The sequence below is a fragment of the Formica exsecta genome, unplaced genomic scaffold, assembly GCF_003651465.1.
Source record: "Formica exsecta isolate Colony F162 unplaced genomic scaffold, ASM365146v1 scaffold421, whole genome shotgun sequence".
Classification (NCBI taxonomy): Eukaryota; Metazoa; Arthropoda; class Insecta; order Hymenoptera; family Formicidae; genus Formica; species Formica exsecta.
In genome coordinates, this window is record NW_021851451.1 from 937,037 (window position 1) to 944,913 (window position 7,877).

The following is a 7,877-nucleotide window of genomic DNA, read 5'->3' on the forward strand; positions in this document are numbered from 1 at the left end:
TTTTTTTTTTTGTGAAAGTTGAATTATTGGCTACGATTTGTCTTGTGACTATGTTACAAGCGACGAGAAAGTTTCCATCTGAGGAATTACTCTCTCATTCTTTATTATTGACAATTGCAGTAGTTTTGAATGCCTTCCTTTCACATACAGAGAGAAAGTGTTTCTGGCCTAAAGTGTGGACTGGCCTAAAGGATAACAGCCCACCTGTTGCTAGGCCTACAACGGACGCTATATAGTAAATGGCTCGCATTTGCGACTTGCTATCAGATGCTAATAGCCAACATTTTGCAATCGCGTGCATCTTGTCATAAAAGTATGATTATCATGTCTTAATCGTACGATTTTCAGTTTGTTAGAACAATAAATGTCATATATTACACATATATTACATAAAATAAAATTCACTGTCCGAAAATGTAACCAAAATGTAGCGCGCGCGCGTCTCTCTATTTAAAGAAATTACATTAGAAATTATATTATAATGAATATTAATATAAGGCTAATAAATGTGTAATTAAATAATATAATAATAATCTAAAATATACCGATCGCGTTATATTTGATTGATCGCATGATACTCGAAATTGTTTTGTAGATGATTCAGCGATACTTCGTTTCTCTTATATTTATTCAACCGTATGTAACGTATTTGTTTTCTATTGTACAGGCGCATCGCGGACCGACGGTCGTGCAGGTATCTTTAAAGTTAAGAAAAAGCTTGGGTCGTTTGTTACAGTATAGCTTAGGCTACGCTAGATTAGATCTTAAGCCTTAGAAAGCCGTTATTCGCTGCTCTTATTAGCGTATACTAGATCATAGCCTCCGTAAAATCCCTTCGTTATCGAGCAACTAAACTCTGTTCGATTGTTCAGAGAATTATCTCGTTAGCGTAATCGTTCACCGAATTTAATGAGACTCGATTAATCCGCTTATATACGTTCGTTATATCACATCTGTAAAAAGCTGTGAGTCTAGGACATTTCGTATTTTTATTTGTCTCATTTGTCATGACGAAAACTCGATATAGATCGCCGTAATGCATCTTATTAACCTAATGTATACCCGCCTATGTTAAATGCGGCGATATAAATAAAAGACCTCGGGTGCACGCGGAACAGCCTATATGTAGTGTAATCGCCTTAATCGCGCTAAGTAAATTATTTAGAAAAAAGTAGGTAGTGCCAGGGTCGACCTTTGAAGTTATGGATCAGTGTTACTCAACTTCCGCAGTATAAAGGCACATTTTTTTTCAAGCTTTTCTTTACATCGTAAGATGTCATAAAAAAAATTGCAAATACACATTGACTCTCTTTTTAATTATAATAAAAATTGAGAAACACTGAACTGTGTGTTATAACTGATTTAGAGAAAATTGTAAAGTTGGAAGTATTTCTCTATTCTGTAACTTTTGATTAAATTCGTATGTGATATCTTATATCTAGCCTCTGTAGTTTGTAGTAATCGCGCATGAACGATATTTTAGGATGCATGAAACTAAAAAAAAAAAAAAAATATTCGTAAAAGTAGTATTCGTATAATTAAAAATATTTTAGCATGTTCCATCATTTACATACAGAACCGTGCTCTGTATGATACTTTTTATATTTTAATATATACAAAATCTAACACATTCTTATTTACATCTAAAATTAAAAACTTGTTCTTTCTCTTTCAAAAATATTTTAATATTTTTTTTATTATAAAGGATGCAATCCTATTCTATTTCTATAATTAAATGAGTTCTATGTAATCAATAAATAATATCAAATCATTGAGTAGTTACTATAATTTAGTTAAAAATATTTTTTCCTTGGTCTTTATTAATAATTGTTTTTAATAGTTATTCTTAGAATACACACACACACACACACATTTTCGAAGCTCAAATAATATGCACGGCCTTGTTTACGGCATCGCTTACCGATTATCTCTCTATTTGGATTATTACTTTGAATTATTTTTTCTTTCGAGCGTTGTTTTTCAAACTGTGCATCCTTTAAAACTTCGTTGCCTAGATATTAATGCATAATTAAAACAATTAAAATATTTAAAACAATCAAACATTATTTTCCAAATACACGTTATATTATATATTTTTGTTCTGTATTTAAATTTGTTTATTTATTCCCTTTATTTTTCTTCTATTTATTCATATTATTATTATTTATTTTATTTATACAAAAGCGTGGAAAAAGTATCATACATGCAAAAAAATGCAAAAGCGATGCTGCAAATTTAGCAAACATTATTCTGAACCGAATACGTTTGAAAAGCACTGATAATTTTAATCGCCTTTAAATTATATATCGTAATCGACGGTATATATCGATAGTATACTAAAAAAAAACCTGTCTCTAATGCGTGTCTTTTTCTTTCTTTTGTAGGTAAGTGCATTGCACAGCGCAAAGCTTTCGCAAGCGGTCGGTAAGTCAAAGCTTTTTCCTCCTTGAAAGCTTTCCCGGATGCTGTGATGTCGTTCTACGAAAGAAGTTCCTCGATGTTACCGCGTCAGTCGGTATAAGCGTGAACACGAGCGAGAATCCGTCCGAGTCGTGAACGAGTTACCGACGCGCGTGTCACCCGGTATATACGTCGGTACTACGTTATTGTCGTACTACTCGCGGATGCATATTCCAGGACCGCGACTACTCACGGCCTCTCTGTTCATCTATGTCTGTCTGTCTGTATATTCGATCGTTTCGATGTTATTCTTACAATTAAAAATATTTTATATCTCTCTCGCGCAATCTCTTTATTTCTTATCTTTCTTAAGCATCAACAGGTGGGTATGACAACTTCGCTCTTATATATCGGTCCCGCGATAAACATGTTATATATTACGTATTTTATTGGACTAATTATGTATCAACGAGTTAGCTTATGAATCAGTAGTAGCATGCAAACTCAAAAATTTTTTTTTGAAGCGCATAAAGAGCGTGCGAATTTCGGATTTCAAAAAAAATTGGAGAATATGTTGATGTACAAGTTTGTTGATTATCTAGGAATTTTTAATGACGAAATTCAATAACAATATTTAATTATTGATGCATTAATAATTACAGTAATTCACAATTCTCGCTGTTTTGACTATTATTTTAATATTTATCAGACAATTACGTGAAGACTGGCAATCATGATCAGAGATAATAATAATAAATCTCCAAGTTCATATTTTTTAACTATGCATTTTTATATGAAAAAAGCCTTTGTCTTTAATTAATTATAAAATAAAAATAATCAAAATCTATTATTTATATATGTAATCGCGTATATATATGAAAAACGTATACTTTGAGAATAAAAAAGAAAAAATAAAAAAAAATACGAAATAATAATTTTAATAATAATGTATAAAATAATAAAAATCTTGCAATATCAAAAGTATCACATGAAAGACTAAGCCGCAATGATATTTATCGAATATTTGAAATCGTAGCCAATAAATCAACAACCATGTAAGTAAAATGAATCATTGACTCACCCCAGTCGATGCGTCGTCACTGCATATCTCACTTCTTGTTCTCTCTGGTCACTGTTTCACTCCGTTTTGCTCCTTGATTTCAGTCACTTACACGGCATGTTTGGTTATATACCCATTTGGTAACACACGATCATTCAATAAAAATCATTCTTAAACACAGCAAGAGTACGATGAAATTAAACTTTAAACAAATCGTGCGAATTAATAGAGGTACTGAGATTCGCCCGTTATTTAATTCGGCACTCCCGACATTTATTCACACGCGAAATTCACTTTGCGGATAGAAAGACGCGAGAGACAAAACTCAACCATAACCTGCGCACGACTATGACTGAAAAGGTTACGGAATATTTATAAAAATTTTGAGCAGAGATAGGTAGGCAGAGTGAGGGAAGGAATATTCGTCGCGACGAGAGCGCGTCTCTTACATAAATAAAGCCGGGTACAATAAACATTTATGATATAAACAAAGACAAGAACGGAGATCGAGCGACGCTTCTGAGACTTCGATCAGTTTTCACAATAACGTATGAGTTTAAACACGAAATGTAAAACGCGACGTACTTCAGTCACTGTATTTCCCGCGCGTTACTCGCGCGTTACCATGGTAACGTGGCGCGAGATTATTATTATATATGGCGGCAAATAATTTCGTCGTTGCTTCTAAATATATCGAAAGACGCGTTAATCGCGCTTACGGATCAATCGATGCGTCAAAACTATAAGCCGTTACTCGGATCGGCATTTCGAACACTCGTTCACACGCGAAAATCACTTTCGATGGTTGAACAATGCGAAAAACAGAGCGAGCGTAATTCGATCACGTTAATGCACCTGTAATAATTACAAATAATCTAAAAAGAATTTCTTAGAAACACAGACATCCCGATAAATGTACGTTTCGAAAGCCGGTTGCAAAAAATTACGCGTTATAAATAGCGATAATTAATTTATTTACTCGCGAGCCGCAAAATTGAAACTTTCGAATCCCGCCATTTGCAATGTCTCGGCAGATAAATCACGGATATCGCTTACGAATATCGAAAGACACATGTCGCGGTTGCGCGGACAATTAAATGCACCGAAATAATCGCCCGTTGTTTAATTCGACACTCCCGATACTTATTCACACGCGAAATTCACTTTGCGGATAGAAAGACGCGAGAGACAAGACACAACCATGACCTGCGCACGACTATGACTGAAAAGATTACGGAATATTATAAAAATTTTGGGCAGAGATAGGTAGGCAGAGTGGGGGAAGGAATGTACATCGCGACGAGAGCGCGTCTCTTACACAAATAAAGCCGGGTACAATAAACATTTATGATATAAACACAGACAAGAACGGAGATCGGGCGACGCTTCTAAGATCTCGATCAGTTTTCACAATAACGTATGTGAACGATCATTTAATAAAAATCACTTCTAGACGCAGCGAGAATACCATAAATTTAAACACGAAACGTAAAACGCGACGTACTTCAATCACTGTATTTCCCGCGCGTTACCATGGTAACGTGGCGCGAGATTATTATTATATATGGCGGCAAATAATTTCGTCGTTGCTTCTAAATATATCGAAAGACGCGTTAATCGCGCTTACGGATCAATCGATGCGTCAAAACTATAAGTCGTCAGTCAGATCGGCATTTCGGACACTCGTTTACACGCGAAAATCACTTTCGATGGTTGAACAATGCGAAAAACAGAGCGAGCGTAATTCGATCACGTTAATGCACCTGTAATAATTACAAATAATCTAAAAAGAATTTCTTAGAAACGCGGACATCCCGATAAAAGTACGTTTCGGAAGCCGGTCGCACAAAATTACGCGTTATAAATAGCGATAATTAATTTATTTACTCGCGAGATGCAAAATTGAAATTTTCGAATCCCGCCATTTGCAATATCTCGGCAGATAAATCACGGATATCGCTTACGAATAACGAAAGACACATGTCGCGGTTGCGCGAACTAATAAATGCACCGAAATAATCGCCCGTTATTCGATTCGGCACTCCCGATATTCGTTCACTCGCGGAATTCACTTTCGACGAGTAAAAGGACGCGAGAAACACGGAGCGAACGCGACTCCGCCGCGAACTCGTACTCTAATGCGACTGTAACAGTTATTTCGAAATATTTAGGGAGGGCTTAGGGTAGGTGGCGCGAGGAGAGAAACCGCGTCGCGATGCAAGCGCGACTCTTCCAAAAAAAGACGGCGCAATAATTCTTCGTAAAGACAAGAAAGCGAGACTCGAGCAATATTTCTGTAATCTCGATCAATTTTTACGATAAACGATAATTGAATAAACACCATTTCTGAACACAACGCGAGAGTACAACGAATTAAAACACGGAACGCGGGGGGGGTGGGGGGCGTGAAACGCGACGTATTTTATTTACCGAGTTTCCCGCGCGTTACCATGGTAACGTGGCGCGAGATTATTATTATATATGGCGGCAAAAATTATTCCGGCGTTGTAAACTAGCATGCTTTCTCTCTTTCTCTCTCTCTCTCTCTCTCTTTTTTTCTTTCTCTCTGTCTGTCTGTCTGTCTGTCTGTCTCTCTCTCTCTCTCTCTCTCTCTCTCTCTCTCTCTCTCTCTCTCTCTCTCTCTCTCTCTCTCTCTCTCTCTCTCTCTCTCTCTCTCTCTCTCTCTCTCTCTCTCTCTCTCTCTCTCTCTCTCTCTCTCTCTCTCTCTCTCTCTCTCTCTCTCTCTCTCTCTCTCTCTCTCTCTCTCTCTCTCTCTCTCTCTCTCTCTCTCTCTCTCTCTCTCTCTCTCTCTCTCTCTCTCTCTCTCTCTCTCTCTCTCTCTCTCTCTCTCTCTCTCTCTCTCTCTCTCTCTCTCTCTCTCTCTCTCTCTCTCTCTCTCTCTCTCTCTCTCTCTCTCTCTCTCTCTCTCTCTCTCTCTCTCTCTCTCTCTCTCTCTCTCTCTCTCTCTCTCTCTCTCTCTCTCTCTCTCTCTCTCTCTCTCTCTCTCTCTCTCTCTCTCTCTCTCTCTCTCTCTCTCTCTCTCTCTCTCTCTCTCTCTCTCTCTCTCTCTCTCTCTCTCTCTCTCTCTCTCTCTCTCTCTCTCTCTCTCTCTCTCTCTCTCTCTCTCTCTCTCTCTCTCTCTCTCTCTCTCTCTCTCTCTCTCTCTCTCTCTCTCTCTCTCTCTCTCTCTCTCTCTCTCTCTCTCTCTCTCTCTCTCTCTCTCTCTCTCTCTCTCTCTCTCTCTCTCTCTCTCTCTCTCTCTCTCTCTCTCTCTCTCTCTCTCTCTCTCTCTCTCTCTCTCTCTCTCTCTCTCTCTCTCTCTCTCTCTCTCTCTCTCTCTCTCTCTCTCTCTCTCTCTCTCTCTCTCTCTCTCTCTCTCTCTCTCTCTCTCTCTCTCTCTCTCTCTCTCTCTCTCTCTCTCTCTCTCTCTCTCTCTCTCTCTCTCTCTCTCTCTCTCTCTCTCTCTCTCTCTCTCTCTCTCTCTCTCTCTCTCTCTCTCTCTATTCACACGCGAAATTCACTTTGCGGATAGAAAGACGCGAGAGACAAGACACAACCATGACCTGCGCACGACTATGACTGAAAAGATTACGGAATATTATAAAAATTTTGGGCAGAGATAGGTAGGCAGAGTGGGGGAAGGAATGTACATCGCGACGAGAGCGCGTCTCTTACACAAATAAAGCCGGGTACAATAAACATTTATGATATAAACAAAGACAAGAACGGAGATCGAGCGACGCTTCTGAGACTTCGATCAGTTTTCACAATAACGTATGAGTTTAAACACGAAATGTAAAACGCGACGTACTTCAGTCACTGTATTTCCCGCGCGTTACTCGCGCGTTACCATGGTAACGTGGCGCGAGATTATTATTATATATGGCGGCAAATAATTTCGTCGTTGCTTCTAAATATATCGAAAGACGCGTTAATCGCGCTTACGGATCAATCGATGCGTCAAAACTATAAGTCGTCAGTCAGATCGGCATTTCGGACACTCGTTTACACGCGAAAATCACTTTCGATGGTTGAACAATGCGAAAAACAGAGCGAGCGTAATTCGATCACGTTAATGCACCTGTAATAATTACAAATAATCTAAAAAGAATTTCTTAGAAACGCGGACATCCCGATAAAAGTACGTTTCGGAAGCCGGTCGCACAAAATTACGCGTTATAAATAGCGATAATTAATTTATTTACTCGCGAGATGCAAAATTGAAATTTTCGAATCCCGCCATTTGCAATATCTCGGCAGATAAATCACGGATATCGCTTACGAATAACGAAAGACACATGTCGCGGTTGCGCGAACTAATAAATGCACCGAAATAATCGCCCGTTATTCGATTCGGCACTCCCGATATTCGTTCACTCGCGGAATTCACTTTCGACGAGTAAAAGGACGCGAGAAA

General features: G+C 38.2%; 1 protein-coding gene and 1 long non-coding RNA gene across 2 annotated transcripts in view; both read left to right on the forward strand.

Moving 5' to 3' along the window:
• LOC115240204 (neo-calmodulin-like) overlaps positions 1-7,877 on the forward strand; it is a 52,014-nt gene that overhangs the window by 5,273 nt on the left and 38,864 nt on the right. The window lies entirely within an intron of this gene.
• On the forward strand, positions 28-2,737 carry LOC115240207. Its single transcript, XR_003884750.1, has 2 exons — positions 28-694; positions 2,385-2,737. It is a non-coding gene; the product is annotated as an uncharacterized LOC115240207 (long non-coding RNA).